At 31.8% G+C, this 17,289-nt stretch overlaps 1 protein-coding gene across 2 annotated transcripts in view; it reads right to left on the bottom strand.

The window, feature by feature from the left end:
• TAB3 (TGF-beta activated kinase 1 (MAP3K7) binding protein 3) overlaps nt 1-17,289 on the bottom strand; it is an 86,598-nt gene that overhangs the window by 66,656 nt on the left and 2,653 nt on the right. The gene's annotated exons all lie outside the window — the stretch shown is intronic.

The raw sequence follows: 17,289 nt of genomic DNA, 5'->3' as shown, positions 1-17,289 counted from the left end.
AAAACTCAAAAAACACATACCTGAGAAGTGGCTAGGAAGTATCATTTCCCTAACTTATTTGTTGTCCTATAACCTTTCTCAAAACATTAAAGTTAAATGGGATCTTAGAAGTCATCTATTGTTCCAAGTCATTATTAATCAGAGAAGTGCAAATTAAGACAACTCTGAGATACTACTATATACCTGTCATATTGGCTAGGATGAAAGTAAATGATAATGCTGAATTACTGGAGGGGATGTGGGAAAATTGGGACACTGATACATTGTTGGTGGAATTGTGAATACATCCAGCCATTCTGGAGAGCCTTTTGGAAGTATGCTCAAAAAGTTATCAAACCGTATATTATTGAGCTTATATCCCAAAGAGATCTTAAAGAAGGGAAAGGGACCTGTATGTGCAAAAATGTTTATGGCAGCCCTCTTTGTACTGGCTAGAAACTGGAAATTGAATGGATGCCCATCAATAGGAGAATGGCTGAATAAATTGTGGTATATGAATGTTATGGAACATTATTGTTCTGTAAGAAATAACCAACAGGAGGATTTCAGAAAGGCCTGGAGACTCTTACATGAACTGATGCTGAGGGAAATGAGCAGAATCAGGAGATCATTATATACTTCAACAACAATACTATATGATGATCAATTCTGATGGATGTGGCTCTCTTCAACAATGAGATGAACCAAATCAGTTCCATTTGTTCAATAATGAATAGAACCAGTTATACCCAGTGAAAGAACTCTGGGAAATGAGTGTGAACCACAACACAGCATTTCCAATCCCTCTGTATTTGTCTGCTTGCATTTTTGATTTCCTTTTCAGATTAATTTAACATTATTTCAAAGTCCTATTCTTCGTGTGCAGCAAAATAATTGTATGGATATGTATACATATATTGTATTTAACACATACTTTAAAATATTTAATATATACTGGTTTACCTGCTATCTGGGGGAAGGGATGGGGGAAAGGAGGGTAAAAATTGGAACAGAAGATTTTGCAAGGGTCAATGCTGAAAAATTACCTATGCATATATCTTGTATATGAAAGGCTATAACAAAAAAAAAAAAAAAGAAAAAAAAAAGAAAAAAAGAAGTGATCTATTCCATCAGTGTTAAACTCAAAACAGAAATGGGGGTCAGGATCCCTATGGACCACATACTGACTTAGTTTTAAAATATAGTATTATCTATTTTATTATATTTTTATTTATTTTGTTAAATACTTCCCAATTATATTTTAATCTGATTTGGTCGAGTATGCTGGGTTGTGTTTGTCATCTCTGATCTAATCCATTCTGCTCATTTTTAGACTCAGAGCAGTTAAATTACCTTGCCAAAAATCACCAAGTATTAAGTAGTAGTACTTAGGATTCACACCTGTATCACCTGACTCCAGTATTCTTTCCACTGTACCACGCTGCGTCTTGTGTTGGTTATCATAAGTTTTTGGTAGAAGACATTCTGCCAACTTTTAATGAACTTAATATCTAAATTATATAGTTAGATAATGTTACCATTATAGAGCTCAGGCAAACAAACAAAAAAATCCCAGAGACGGATCCTTAGGATCCTATACACTGTTATCAGTGTAAAAAAACCTACAAAACAGAAAGGTACGTGCACAGATTCAATATTTTTAAAGACTGAATGTTGGTAAAGGGCATCAAGTTCATGCCATCTAATAATTGGCTTAATGAACTGAGGATATCTGAATTGAAGAAATCTTTGAGATGTTTTCAAGTAATTGAAAAGCTGTCAAATGGAAAAAGAAACTGCTCTGTTTGGCTCCAGAAGGCAAAACTAGAGTATTGAGTTTAAGTTGCAGAGAGAGATATCAATGAAACAAAATTTTCCTAATACAAATATTTATTAGGCACTTTTGTGTTAATATTGTTCTAACAATAACATCTATCCAAAAGCAGAGTGGGTGGCTTTGAGAAACTGGATTACCTTTCTCATTAAATGTTTGTCCAGCTAAGGTGGAATGACAACTTATCAAATATAAGAGGATTCTTTTTCAGATACAGGTTAAATTAGACTCCTTATTAACTCATATTTTGTGATTCTGTGAGTTTAGTAGAAGGAAGAAATCAAGGCTAATGATCTATTCAAAATTACACAGCTAAGATTGTTGAATAAACCCAGAGAGTTGGTAGATGGAAATGGTAGAAGTTTCCTCACCTAAGAGTTCCCTATACCATGAAATCACAATTCTAATTTCTATCCATGCTGTTACGTTGTAGAACTATGTACTTTCATTAACCATGGTTATGAAAAGATCCAATATGGGCTTTAAAAGGTGAGCAAGGGAATGATTTAAATAATCATTTTTTTTAGAACTTGGAAATCTTAGATATAGTTTAAAGGTAAAGTAATGAGGAAACTAATAATAATGATGGTCCAGTGAGTGGGAGAGAATATGAAAGAAGGATCTATAGTACTAGGGAAGTATTTCCAAGTATTTAAATTATTCCCAAATTAACATAATGTTACTTTACATAAAGAGAAGTGATAGTTATGGTCTTCTTAACAAAGTAAGTGACATAGTTATGACAAGGTCATTAGGGCTTTTAAGGAGCTAGAAAAATTCCAAACACCAAAGGGACCAGGATAAATACTTTAAAAATATTATGATAATGATGATTACAGAAGGCAAAAATTATAATTCAACATGTTTCTTTAAGCAGAATTTAGACCATTATCCTAGTTAAGACATGAAAATTTTAAGAGTCAAAATCTTAAATATTTCAGATCAAAGAATTCCAGAGTTAAAAGGGACTTTGGTGACCATGCAATCCAACTCATACCACCAAAGATTTCCATTGAAACATATCTCCTCCTGTTTGACTTTTCCTTCTCAGGCTTCTTTGTTGGATCGTTTATAACTCATTCCTTACATAAATGATCCATAAAGCTCTGTCCTAGTCTCTCGTCTCTAAATATTTTCTAAGCTTCAACTATTATCTTAATGCAGATAATCCTATGTCTACATATTTGCCATTTTATTTTAATACTATTTGCTATATACACTTGGCTTGATATCCCATACACATCTTAAATTCATGTTCAAGGGAGAATTCATTTCCCCTCATAAAATGGACCTCTCCTCCTCATTTCTTATTTCTATCAAAAGTACCTTCATTCACTTATGCTTATAACTCAGGAGCTATTCTCATCTCTGATGCACTCCCTAAGTCCATTCAAATACCAAGCTTTGTTGTATCTATCTTTACAACTCTTACATCCTACTTCATCAGTCCTTCATCATTTATACTACTGAAATAGCTTAATTAATCTCCCTGCCTTCAGTCTTTTCCCTCTCCAATAAATCTTTCAGACAGCGTCAAACTAATATTCCTAAAGAACAGGCCTGACCATGTCACTCTTCTGCATAAGATTCAATGGTTTTCTCTTTTACGTGGCACCACTGCCATAAACTCAAGTATTTATTTCCCAGTTGTAACCAACTATATGGTTTGTTCTAAACTTTTCTTTTAGGTACAAATTGTCTTCTTCCAGGACAGTTTTCCTTGAATAGCAGCACTTTTAAAAATAATCACTACAATTCAAACATCACTGGGGACAACTTTCAATTATTCCAGTTGAAAACATTTTAATGATTAAAATCTTTTAATGGAGGGGAGCCAGTTCAGGACTGCCACTAACAAACTGACAGGTGTCCCTGGAAGTCTGAGCAAGAAACTATGCCATATGAAAATCGGCTGAAAAAACTAAATTAAGAAGACTAAGAAGAACATAAATACAAAGCCTAACAATGTGGAAGAAGGATTATATTTGTTTTACTTGGCCCTGAAAACTAGGAGAAAAGTTGTGGGGAGAAGGGGTTTAGGTTGATTTTTGTTTGCTATTAAGGAAAAACTAACAATCAGAGTTATTCAAAACTGGAATGGAAAGCCCCAGCAGGTGGTGGGCTACCCCTTATTAGAGTGCCTTCAAATGAAGATAGGATGATTCTTTGTTGGTAATGTAGAAAAAGTCTAGTTTAGATTTAGGCTGGATTAGAGGTTATTAAGAACCCTTCCAAATGTAAAATTCCATAATTCTTTTTTTTCAATTTATGAAGTAACAGAAGAATTTCTATCACCTAGCTAAATTTGCTTAAAAAGTTTAAAAAGATGTTTACACATGAAACTGAAAATTATATACTATTTGCTATTCCTTTTAAATATATAATAAAATTATCATATAATGCTTGTCTTTTTGTTATGCTATTCTTCCAGTGACAATTGAAATTGACATTAAGAAATATGGACATTATCAAAGTAGTATTTACAAGAAACCCTAAAGGAGTGATTCGTAATTTTTTTTCATTTCAATCAATTAATCAATCAATATACATTTATTAAGTGTCTGTTCCATGCCAGGCACTGGACTAAGGGTCATGAACTCTTTAGGCAGCCTAGAGAAATCTATGTATTCCTTCCAAGAATAATTCTTAAATGCATAAAAGAAAATACACAAGATGCCAAAGGAAATCATTATGGTAAAATACATTTATCAAAATATTAAGAAATCAAATTTACAGCCCAGGTTAAGAACACTCACCCCACCTTCACTCCTTAAAACCAACACAATTCAGTGTCCTTTAAAACTCAAAATCTCAATACACAAAGTCAAGCAAGGAGGGGTAAGGGAGAATGGAGAAGAGGAAAGAGACATCAGTTTGGTTTAATATAAAGAGGGGCAGTAGATGAGCTGAGATCAGGAAGAAAATCCCAGAGAACATTCAAGTTCCTTCTAAATCAGTCTTTAACAAAAGAGTTTCATCATGTTTTTAAAGAGTATAAATACTTAATTATGACACAGTTAATAACATGAATTTTAACATTTGAAAAGTTATGACCAAATTATGTTCTGGAAAACACTATACCCATTTATTCCTGATCAACACTTATTTGTGAATTTCCACAAAAACAATTCCCATATGTATATTTGTACACATACATACATGTGCATGCATGCATGTTATGTTTATATATACATATGTATCTACATTAACTGTGTAAATGTATACATATATATGTGTGTGTACATATATATATATGTAAAACCTTATTTAATAATGGTAAAGATGAGCAGTATATATTCTTTAAAGAACTCAATCCATCTTATTTATATTTTTAATCAACTGAAAAAGCAGATATTAAGCAAAATGCCCTTGTTCTTTGAAAATTTTCATGCAGAAACTGGATAATGGCACTCAAATAATTTGGTCTGATATCTTTTGATTTCAGTGAGCTAGCATAAGATATATAAACACTATATTTACTAGAACAAAGGATTTTTTTTAATGAACTCATATGTAAGTATAAAGAAAATTTTTTAAACCTTAGGAAAATAATCAAAGGTATCTGAATATATATTAATTATTTGTGAAAGTTTGAGTGGTATTTCACTCAATAAATGAAAGCTATTTTAGTAAAGATACTCTTCAGTTCACCCTATAAAAAGTATGCCAACTTTCCATGTAAACATTATCATCTAAATTACTTTACTTGACACTCTTCACTAATATTAAAAGTCAATGCAATGGCAGCAAAGATAAGCATTTCTAGGGGGCATAGTATGTGAGATGCAATATAAAAGATAGCTTTCTGTGTATGCTAGATGACAATTTTCCTGGAACTCAACTTACGTGCCTATATGATAACACAGAATGGTGACATAAAACACTAGGTATCATTTAATTAAGCTTCTGGATATATACTGAATCTGTTTTGTTTTTTGTTTTTTTTCCCCCTCAGAATAAATGTACTTTACTTACTTATCATATCTTGTTTTTCAACCAAACTTGTTAGGAATATTAAATATCATCTCTCTCTTCAATTCACTTTGTGTCTTTAACTTAACATGAGGAAAAAAATATGCTAATTACAATCTTAAATTAGCAGAATATTGGGCAAAGAATGCTGAATTTGGAGTCAGAAGACCTGAGGTTTACATCCCAGATCTCTCATATATGCGGGCTCTTTTTTTAGAGGGGAGGGGAGAAGAGAGAAAAGTTTCGGGAAGGCAGGACATTTTACCTGTATGGGCCTCAAGTCTGCTTGTCTACAAAATAAATGGCTTATACTGGATGACTCCTCAAGTCCCTTCTAGCTCTATCTCATGATTGTATGACCAACTTTAATGGAGATCAAAAAATATTTTTAAATTTTGGAGTTACATTTATTAAGTGAATCTTACATGAAATGACTCAATTGATTCCGATCCCATCTGTATTGAGCACTTTTAATGAGATTTCTTTTAAATAGATAATAAAGGGCAGCTAAATGGCACAGTAGACAGCACTACACTTGGAATTTAGGAAGATTCATATGAATTCAAATCTGGCCTGGATACTTGATAGCTTTGTGACCCAGAGCAAGTCACTTAACCCCAACTGCCTTCAAAAGGGAAAAAAAAAAAGTAAATAAAAAATGTTCCAAATTAATCAATGGTCAAAAGATATGAACAATCTTGAAAGGGAAAAATCCAATCTACCTATGGCCACAAAAAAAAAAAAAAATACACCAATCATTAAATCATTTTTTAAAATGGAAACTATAATAAGCTGTCAGTTTCAGCTAGAATACCAAAAAAAAAAAAAAAGATATAAATATAACTCAAGTACTGGTAAACTAATGATCAACATGATTTCAAAATTCATGATTACAAACAAGTGTGATATAACTAACTATTAAGTTTCTTGTTAATGTTCAGAACTAATGTCTGAATTTATAGAATATTCCTGTTTTGAATGATTTTCAAATTTAAAAAATTGACTGCTATTCAAGAATTATATTATACTACATAAAATATTTATGAAATTAAAAATATAATACATTCAAAAATATGCTTTATTCCTGACCCTAACCCTGAGCTATTCAATATTTTTTATCAAAAATTTGAGAATATAGTTACCATGTGATATTTAATATAAAATGTCAGAATTGGATATTAAAAAAATTTTTATGATTGTCATCTAAAACTATTCAGATGAAATTGAGATAAATATAAAAATTTCCACGTAGATTTTTTTTAATCAACTTAACAAGTATAAGATAGAAGAAATTTAGTTGAATACTAGAATCAACTAAAGACTAATCAAACAGCTTTAGCAAAGTTTCAACAGAAATCATTAGCATTTCTACATATTATCAACAAAGTCCAACAGCAAGAGACGGAAAGAGAAATTCCATTTAAAATAACTATAGACAATATCAAATCTTTGGGAGTCTACCTGCCAAGACAAAACCCAGGAACTATATGAACACGATTACAAAACATTTTTCACAAAAATAGTCAGATCTAAACAAATGGGAAAATATCAATGCTCACGGGTAGGCCAAGCTAAAATAATAAAATGACAATTCCACAAAAATGAGTCTACTTATTCAGTGCCATACCAATCATATGACCAAAATATTATTTTACAAGCTCAAAAAAAATAACAAAATTCATCCGAAAAAAAAGGTCAAGAATTTCAAAGAATTAATTGAAAACAAAATGCAAAGTGATCTACTTGTACCAGACTAAAATTTTCCTATAAAGTGGCAGTCATTTGGTATTATAAGAAATAAGAGTTTAAAAAAAAAAAAAAAAAGAAAAGAAAAGGAAAGAAAAGGAAAGGAAAGGAAAGGAAAAAAAAAAAAGAAAGAAAGAAAGAAGAGTGATGAATCAGTAGAATAAATTAGGTACACAAGTCACAATAGTCAATGACCATAATTATCTACTATTTGATAAATCCATAGATTCCAGTGTCTGGAATAAATACTCCCTATTTAACAAAAATTGCTGGAAAAATTGGAAAATAGTATGGCATAGATAACTAGGCATAAACCAACATCTCATATTCTATGAAGTTAAGGTCAAAATGGGTCCATGATTTAGACATAAAAGGTGATAGTGAGAGCAAGAGTTGATTTACCTACCTCAAATATTTGAAGAAAAGAGAAAATAAAAAATTGAGAATAGTAGGAAATGCAAAATTGGTAATTTTGATTAAATTAAAGTTTTTTCACAAGCAAAACCAAAGCAACCAAGATTAAAAGGGAAACAAAAAGTTGAGAAAGTTTTTCAGAAAGTGTTTCTGAAAAGGCCTCATTTCTAAAATACATAGAGAAAAGAGTAAAAATTTTAAGAATACAAGCCATTTCCCAATTAATTAACAAATGGCCAAAGGAAGAAACTCAAGTTTTCTGTAGTCATGAAAACATGCTAAAAATCACTATTGATTAGAGAAATGCACAGCTATCATATTGGTTAAGATGCAGGAAAAGATACTGATGAATGTTGGAGAGGATGTTAGAACACTGTGACATTAATACAATCCTGATGGAGTTGTGAACTGAACTAACCATTCATTTATAGCCCAAAGGGCATCTCCTTTGATCCTGCAATGCTTCTACTAAATCTATATCCCAAAGACATCTATAAGAGGGAAAAGCACACACAAATGCAAAAATGTTTGCAGTATCTCTTTTTGTGGTGGCAAGGAATTGGAAATTGAGGAGATGCCCATCAAACTGGGGAATGTCTGAATAAGTTATGGTATGTGAATGTAATGAATTTTATTGCTCTGTAAGAAATGAAGAGCTGACTTTTTTCAGAAAAGCCTGATGCTAAGTGAAGTGAGCAGAATCAGAAGAACACTGTATACAATAACAGCAAGATTGTGCAATGATCAATTATGAAAGACTTAGTTCTCGGTAATACAGAGATCAACGACAATTCCAATAGACTTGAGATGGAAAATATCACCTATATACAGAAAAAAAGCTATGGAGACAATGTAGATCAAAGCATACAATTTTAACTTTTTTTGTTGTTTTTTCTTTCTCTTCAATTTTTCCCTTTTGTTTTGATTTTTCTTTCACAGTATGACTAATATAGAAATATATTTAAAATGACTGTACATATCGAACCTATATCACATAGCTTGTTGTCTTGAGGGAAGTAGGGAAGGAAGAAAAAAATGTGGAACTCAAAAATCTTACAAAAGTAAATGATGAAAATTATCTTTACATGTAATTGGAAAAAATATTAAATAAATAAAAAAAACAACTCTGCACATCAAATTTTGAAAGCAGCACTAACAAACTGGATGACTACCAATGGATGTTCACAGTAATCAAAATCATATCATAGGAGGATCAGTTAAATGATATGACATTAATGAACCTGGAGAAGAGAAAACTTAGGGGAATTTATTTTCATGAACATGTTCTGCTTACCTCAGAAGACTAATTTACATTGAATGAGAGGCAGTCCATAATAAGAGGAATTTGAAAATAGAAAGGGTTGTTTCAGCATACAGTAAGTTCTCCAAGTGGATACGAAATGTTTTCTTTTTAGAGATGTCAACAGTTTTTGAATAATGATTAGGTCCTCTCAACAACACTATTCTATGATCTGAAGCTAGTTCTGATTCTAACTGATACACATACTAAGTTTTCATTTTATACTCTTGAAAGTTCAATAATTTAGAGTATTATGGCCAAGTTTAGCTTAAGCAGATACCTCACTTATTCTACTAATAAGCAACAACAATTACAATCAAATAGACAACATTTTTTTTAAGCAATGACAAGCATTATTGGATATGATCTCACTAATATGTGTATATTATCCATTAATATCGAGTACAAACTAGTCATACCTTCTCCTATACAATTCTTCTCCCCCCAAAAGGTTCTCACCCAAAGTGATGCCCTTCATTTAGTCTCTACTGGTACTCATTCAGCCCTCAAACTGATCATTTTTTGCCATATGACTAGTATTCCTCCTCTCCAGTCATACTTTTCCTGGTAATAAATCTTATGCTACTTCTTGTATTCAGGTAATAATTAGAAATATGCCAGTTTACTGAGGCCTGCCATGTACCTCTCTACCATTCTTTGGATCAGCTACAAGTTTTCTTTTTCAAAAACTGTTGTATTCCAAAGTCTGCAACCATAATAGCATTACCAGAAGAATATTAGTATCAAAAAGATGTGTGTTTTTGTCAGGGAACAATCTGGGTCTATAAAAAATACTACAAAAATTTCTAAATAAAATCCAGCTTCCTTTATGAATTCTTAATTCTGGGCCTAGCTCATTGTCCATCAGTTCCATCCCAGATAAATATAACAATCTATCAGTTCAATGAACTAACCATTCAACAATATGTCACACTGTGGGAAATAAATATTTTAAATCCATTTATTTCCTTTTTTATTGAAGATTTTTTAGACTAATCTGATAAATACCAATAATGCCCTGGAGGGAGGCATTTTGATTTTAAATTCTTACTTGATTTTTTCTATTGCATAGGATATGCCTAGTAGCAAAATTTCATATGCCAGACTGGCAAATCATCATAAACACATATTCTTACAGTCTCTTGGAACAACAAAGAGGTTAAATAATTTGTCAAGAATCATGTGTTGGGGAAGGATTTGAATACAGGACTTTCAGAGTCCAGGGCCAGACTTCTATTCACTGTGTCACAATACATTTCAACAATGTCCATAAAACATTAAAATATGATTCCTGTATAAGAGTAAAGTGAATTTAATTGGAGAAAATGCCTAATGATGTCAGAAGGCATTAAAGAATCTTGATTTGATATCAATGAAAGAGAAAAGATAAAGAGATTAAAGGAGTACATTTATTTACCTTATTTCCCAGCTACCTACATATTCTTTTATTTCCCTTTAAAGTATTAGTCTAATGTTTCATTCCTGAGGTGTAGGAACTCTCATGCTTCAAGCCCTACATGCCTAGAGTTACAGATAATCATATATTTTCACTATGGGAGAATTTGTGATATCACTTTTACATATTTCTAGACTTGTCATTAGAATAACAAGTTCAAGTTTCAACCCTGACACTTCTTGTGCCACCCCCAGAAAATCACCACATCTGTAAATTGTACTTTTCTTATCTGCCTTATTGGAAGAAACCACTTTGTGGATTTCTAAATGTGTTATATAAACTATTAAAGGCAATATGGCTTAGTGGAAAGAGTACTGGATTTGGCATCACAGGACTTGGATTTAAATGCTACCTCAGTTACTAATTAGTTATACTAATTAGTCACTTAATCAATATGAGCCACATTTTTCTCATCTGTAAAATATGTGCAACTCTTGAAGTACTAAACGCATAAAATTGTTCTGAAGCTCAAATAAGATAACATCTATAAAGAACTTTGCAACCTTATTTCATCTTATGGGACCTTGGGTTTTCATTATTCTGAACTTTTAACTGTTAATAAGCAATTTGTAACACAAAAAAATTACTTTAAAATTAATTTACCTAAATATTGCATTTAACATTAATTGTATTAGCCATAAAACTGACAAAGTAATTGGAAGTTCCAGTTAGAAATCTAAAAATCTTCACACAATAGTTTGTATAACAATTTAAATGAAAAGATTTAACATTTTAATGTAATTTAAAGAAGAAAGTCGTTTAGCTTTTTGGGTAGAAGCCTTGTGAAAGATCTATGGAATGATACCATAAACAATTATATAGGATTTTGCATGAGGAACAAATACCCACACTAATGAGATCATGGCTGGATCAAAACCTGAGGCTGAAATGGAATACGTTGGGTCTTTATATACCTTAAATACTTAGAGAATTTCTGAAGCCCATACTGATGAATTACATACAGATTACATATCAAACCACTTTTTTAATGCTTGGAAATGAGAACCACCATTACCATTTTCAAATACTAATCATGAGGCTCATCAGAATATGAACATAACTATCATTACATTAGGCTACTATAGAACAGGGGAACAAACAGGGAAAGGAAACAATCTGTCATGGTTCTTGCAATGTTTAGTTCCATTTTTAGTGGATTTTTTGCTCAATTTTAGTTCAATTTAGTCTTCCATTGTCTTCTATGGCCATGAGGTTAGGCAATCAGTCATTATTACACTATTATGCTTCAAAGGTTCCTGAATAAGTATAAAGTATTATCTGTAAATTGAATGGAATGCAAAATCTGATTCCTAAAGGTATTTATTAATAATATCTTATGAATAACATGCCTTTTTATTACAATTTATATGCTTTCCAAATTTTTGAATTAAAAAATGGTAATTTTTACAAGTCCTAAACAAAGCATACTAATATATTTAGACAATCAAGAGGATTTTAATACATTAGATATAGTTTAAAAGAAGCCAAGAATGTTAAGTATAATCTTTAAATTACCTCTTTATAATTATGCCTCTGGAGTTCATTCAGGCATTAAATGATACACTTGTTTGTAATCAGCATAATTTGATACTCTTATTATTAAGGAAAAAAATAGCTTTAAAATACATTAGTATCTAAATGTGGAACATTTGGCAATAGAAAAATGAACAAAACAATACACAATTAATAACGATATGACTTTTCCCTCCAATGATTTTCAATTATTTTACTCTAGTCTTAACTATTTATTAAGTGCTTACTTACTATGTGTTAAGTCACGTGCTAGGCATTAGAAATATAAATACAAAGAAATAATTTCTAGTCTCAAGAAGCTTGAATTTTAAAGAGGGATTTAGAAACAGTACATACATAATAAATTCAAAGAGAATTAACAGTGATAAAACCCAAGTTAGTCAAATATAAAAGAGAGAACTAAGAGTAAGAAGGATGTTGGGATCAAAAAAGGCTTTATGTAGAAGGTGATCACTAGTATCACTGCCTCTAGGTGGCAGAAGTGAAAAGGGTGTGCACCTCATATATGGTGTACAAAATCAAGAAATGGGGGAATTGTATGTGAGAAACATGGATTGATAGTTGGACTGGATCACAAAGTATAGAAAGGAGAAGAAATGCATGAGCTTGAAAAATAAATTGGGCTGGGTGGGGAGGTGGGGGCTTCACAATTGACATTGTTTCTGTTTTATCCTAGAAACAATAAGGAGCAATCCTCTAGTTTACTGAGTAATGTTATGACATGTTGAGACCTGAGCTAAAGGAAAATCATTTTAACAACTGTGAAGACGATGGACTCGGGGGAAGTTTGAAGCAAGGAGAGCAGGGTAGAAGGTGGTAAACAGTCAACAGTAAGATCAAAAAATAATCAAGAGATTTGGTCACAAAGAAATCACTGGTCACCAGTTTCAGGTGAGTGATGAGATTGGAAGCCAGATTGCAAAGAGTAAGAAAAAGAAGAAAAGAAGGAAAAGTAAATTAGAGAAATGGAAGAAAGAGATAGGTTAGTGGTGCATAGAACAATAATTTAAGAGAATGGTAGGTTTAGTAAAGTTTTAAGGATAGGCCAGATGTGAAGGCAGTAGGCAAGGTTAAAAATTAGAAATCTAGAAGAAATGATTGAGAGAGAGAATTTTACCGAAAAAGGAAAAGATGTGAACAAAATAGAAGGACTAGTCTTGGCAAAGAGAAGGGTCATTTAATAGTCAGAAACTGGGAGAAAGGAGCAGAGGATAATATCGAAGAGTTTTATGATGAAAACAAGAAGGAACCCATGATAATAAACATTAGCAGTAATTTCAGTAGCTTCCGTCATAGATTATAAAATAGGTTATAAAAAAAGGTTTGCTGTAAAAATACAGCAAAAACTCCAAAAGTCAGAAGCAAAATTAGATATATATGTGATAAAAGAAGAAAATATATACATTACAAAATAAACACGATAAAAGAACAAATTCCAAACTTATTTGAAAACACTTGCAAGGAATAGTAGAAATGAGATTATTTCATTTATGGTATATCTCAATCTAATCAATAACAATAACATTTGCCATATCATTAAAAATGAGATAGAATAAATCTTGTAACTCATGTTTCAAAAAATGTCTTAATTTCAGACTCTTTCTTTATAGATTGTCTTAACTATCCAGTGATCTACTGAGTGCCTATATCAAACCAAACATCAGATTAAAAACACTTCTACAGATTACCCAATATGAGGAGTTTAACATAACAACCAGTCTCTAATTTACAGAGTATCTTCCAAAAGTTCCTTGGAAAGCCAATTGTTTGGAACTCATCACTCATGTTCCCACAGAAACAATAATGCACATAGTCAAGATTTCCTGAGTTTTTCCACAAAATTTCCTTAATCTACAGAGTACCTGAAATGATTCAATCGAAATATTTATAAAGTACCCACTACTACATGCAAAGCATTATTTTCAACTATGAGGAATCAAGAGATTAGAAAAGATGTGCAGGTCTGCTTACAAGAACATATAAGAAAAAATTTCAGAGTTCTAACTTGGGAAACCAGAAATATACCTCATCTCACTATAGTGTCTGGCAGCTACATATCATTTCCCACACCTGAGACAGTGAAAATTGAGAATCCCAGAGCTCAAAGTCAGTAAAAGAGTTCCCAAAGAGTGGATAACTAGTAGGGAATGGTACTAGCAGACTCAAATAAAGGATCTCTAAGATCAAAAGTGAAAAGTTAAAGTATGGGTTTTAGTCTGAGGAATATCAAAGCTCTGAGATCTAAAGTTTAAATGAGAGTAAAGAATCAGCAATGAAAGCAAGGTAAAAAATGGTGTAGAGAGACTAGGAAACAACGCGATGTATGCTTAGTGTTTGCCGTCCCTTGCAGCCTAAATTGGGGGAGGATAGCTGAGCAGAAAAAAGTGGGAGAAAAACAACCTCTAGTTTGAAGAAAAATTATTTTCCATTTCTTTCTTCTTCTCCCAATCACCTTCTAATATATGCTGGAAGGGTAAGACAATGTCAGGAGAATGTCCAGACAGCAGTAGAATTTGTTATAAGTAAAAGAAAAGAAGAGGTTGTTATTACAAGAGGAGAGAAGTGCAGCATGGAAGAAGCAATTCCTGTGATCAGCTTGCTGAGTGATACATATCAGAGATCATCAGTTAGGCACTTGCAAATTAGGGTTTTGCCAATGTAGTACATCCAAAATCATTGTATGTCTTAATATCACACAAAATCTCATAGTTGGAAGTTACTTTAAGTGTCAATTCTATTTGAACCAGATACTCTTTACAGCACGCCTGGATAAGACTTCCAGAAAAGGAAATCTCACTATCTCTTAAAGGAATTCATTGCCCCTTTAAACAGCTTTGTTTTCCTCAGGTTCATAGATTTAAAAATACAAGGCACCTTAGAGGTTTATCACCTTAATGTTGAACCTTAAAATTTCTCTAGACATTTTTTAGCATTTGTTCCCAGTTCTGCCCTGTGAGGCCTAGGAAAAATTAGACAGACATGTTTTACTTCCAAAAACCTGACTTTTTTGACATATGTTTTATCTAGTATTTAAAATAAATTTTTCTGGTAATATCAGGGACTTAAGGTTATGTTATGTGGTCTGTGGAAAAAAATGTAAACTCACATCATATCATCTGAATGACCTATTATATTTGCAGTGTTTTAATGATTTTTTTTTATTTTCACCTATATTTTGAAACAGAAAAATTACAAAAATAAGAAGATGGTTCCATTCCATAGCACGTTTTCTAGTCAATTGGAAATGCTTTAAATCAATTCAGAAAATTTGTCTTACAAGCATTTCCATTATTTTAAAAGATAGCAACATTTAAAATATTTACTCAATTATCATATTATCCTTACATGTAAACCAATAGATATGGCCTTTTTCTAATCATTTATTTAGAAATTTCTCTAACTGTATAAATATGGTATACATATATTGTATTTAACATATACTTTAACATATTTAACATGTGTGGGGCTACCTGCCATCTAAGGGAGGGGGTGGAGGGAAGGAGGGGAAAAGTTGAAACAAGTTTTTGCAAGGGTCAATGTAGAAAAATTGCCCATGCATATGTTTTGTATATAAAAAGCTATAATTAAAAAAAAAAAAAGAAATTTCTCTGTCAAGTATAATAAAAACACACTAATTAAACTTACAGGAAAAATTTAACCTTAATTTTAAAAGTTACAGCTTTTAAAACAATTACATACTTGAGATGAGATATAGCCTACAACATATAAACTGTCCTTAAGAATAAGCAATATATACTTCTTACTTCCTAACCTTAGCATACTCCGTATTTCCAAAAGACTCAGGGCACAAATCCAAATGTTTGCTTAATCTATTGGATCTGGATCTTGTTAGGTTCTTTATCAGTTCTTCTGGAACTTCCCAAACTAGGTCACAAGACTATAGGTGAATCCAAATGAATAAAATTCAGGTACCAGTCACTTGCCATCCTTTTCCTGTTTCCTGCTACAAATTTCACCCAGACACGAAGCATATTTTGAGATGCAGTCATATATCAGAGAAGCAAAAGCAGAAACCAGTGAAAAGGTAGTAATTGATTAAGGCCCAACAATAACAAGTTGTTTGGTCAGTTTCGTCTACAATTAGCTCAAAACCCAGGGATCTTTCCCACCATTGATTCCTAAAGAGGTCCTGTCAAATTCAGCTACTATATCTTCTAAAACTGAGGGTGTGAGTTTGAAATTTTTCCAATAAAGCCCAAGAAAGAACCAAAAGAGAAGCACATTGCCAGCTATTAAGTATTTCACTGGCTAGAGTAGATATGATTAAATTATCTTAAGTGTAAATTCACAAAATTCAAAAAAGCTATTTTTGTTATATAATCATTTTGTCAATTATGCAATTTAAATTATTGTGCAGAACAGATAAAGCAAGGCATTTGATCTTTACCATATCACAGGCATAAGTAAATAAGAAGCAAAAAAGGCCAACATCTTTCAATGATTTTAGGTTTCAGATATGTACCAACAAAGACTCTTTAGATCAGTTCTATAAAAATCCTTTTACTAAAAAATTTGTGTATCAAACTTCTCTGATAAGGGCTTGGTATCCAAGATATATAAAAAGTTAACAAATAAAAATTTAAGGCAAATAACCATTTCTTAACAGATAAGTGGTCAAAGGCTATGAACAAACAGTTCTGAAAAGAATTGCAAAGTATTAACAACCACATTAAAGAATGTTCCAAATCAATAATAAAAAGAGAAACACAAATCAAAAAACAGAAACAAAACTTAAGATTCCACCCCACACACACAAATTAGCAAGGATGTCAAAAAATGGCAAAAGCCAATATTAAAGGGATTGTGGAATGATAGGCACTAATGTATTGTTGATGGAGTTATGAATTGGTACAACCATTTTGGAAAGCAATCTGAAATTAATCCAAAAAAAGTGTCTTAGGTATCCATAACTTTGACCCAGAGATTACATTACTAGGTTTATTCCCCAAAGAAGCCATTGATTAAAAAAAAAAAAAAGTCCCTATATAGCCGCACTTTTTGTGAAAGTAAAGAATTGGAATCAAAGTACACTGT

This window comes from Antechinus flavipes, chromosome 3 (genome assembly GCF_016432865.1).
Source record: "Antechinus flavipes isolate AdamAnt ecotype Samford, QLD, Australia chromosome 3, AdamAnt_v2, whole genome shotgun sequence".
Classification (NCBI taxonomy): domain Eukaryota; kingdom Metazoa; phylum Chordata; class Mammalia; order Dasyuromorphia; family Dasyuridae; genus Antechinus; species Antechinus flavipes.
Note: the sequence above shows the minus strand (reverse complement) of the source record. Positions and strands in the feature narration are given on the sequence as shown.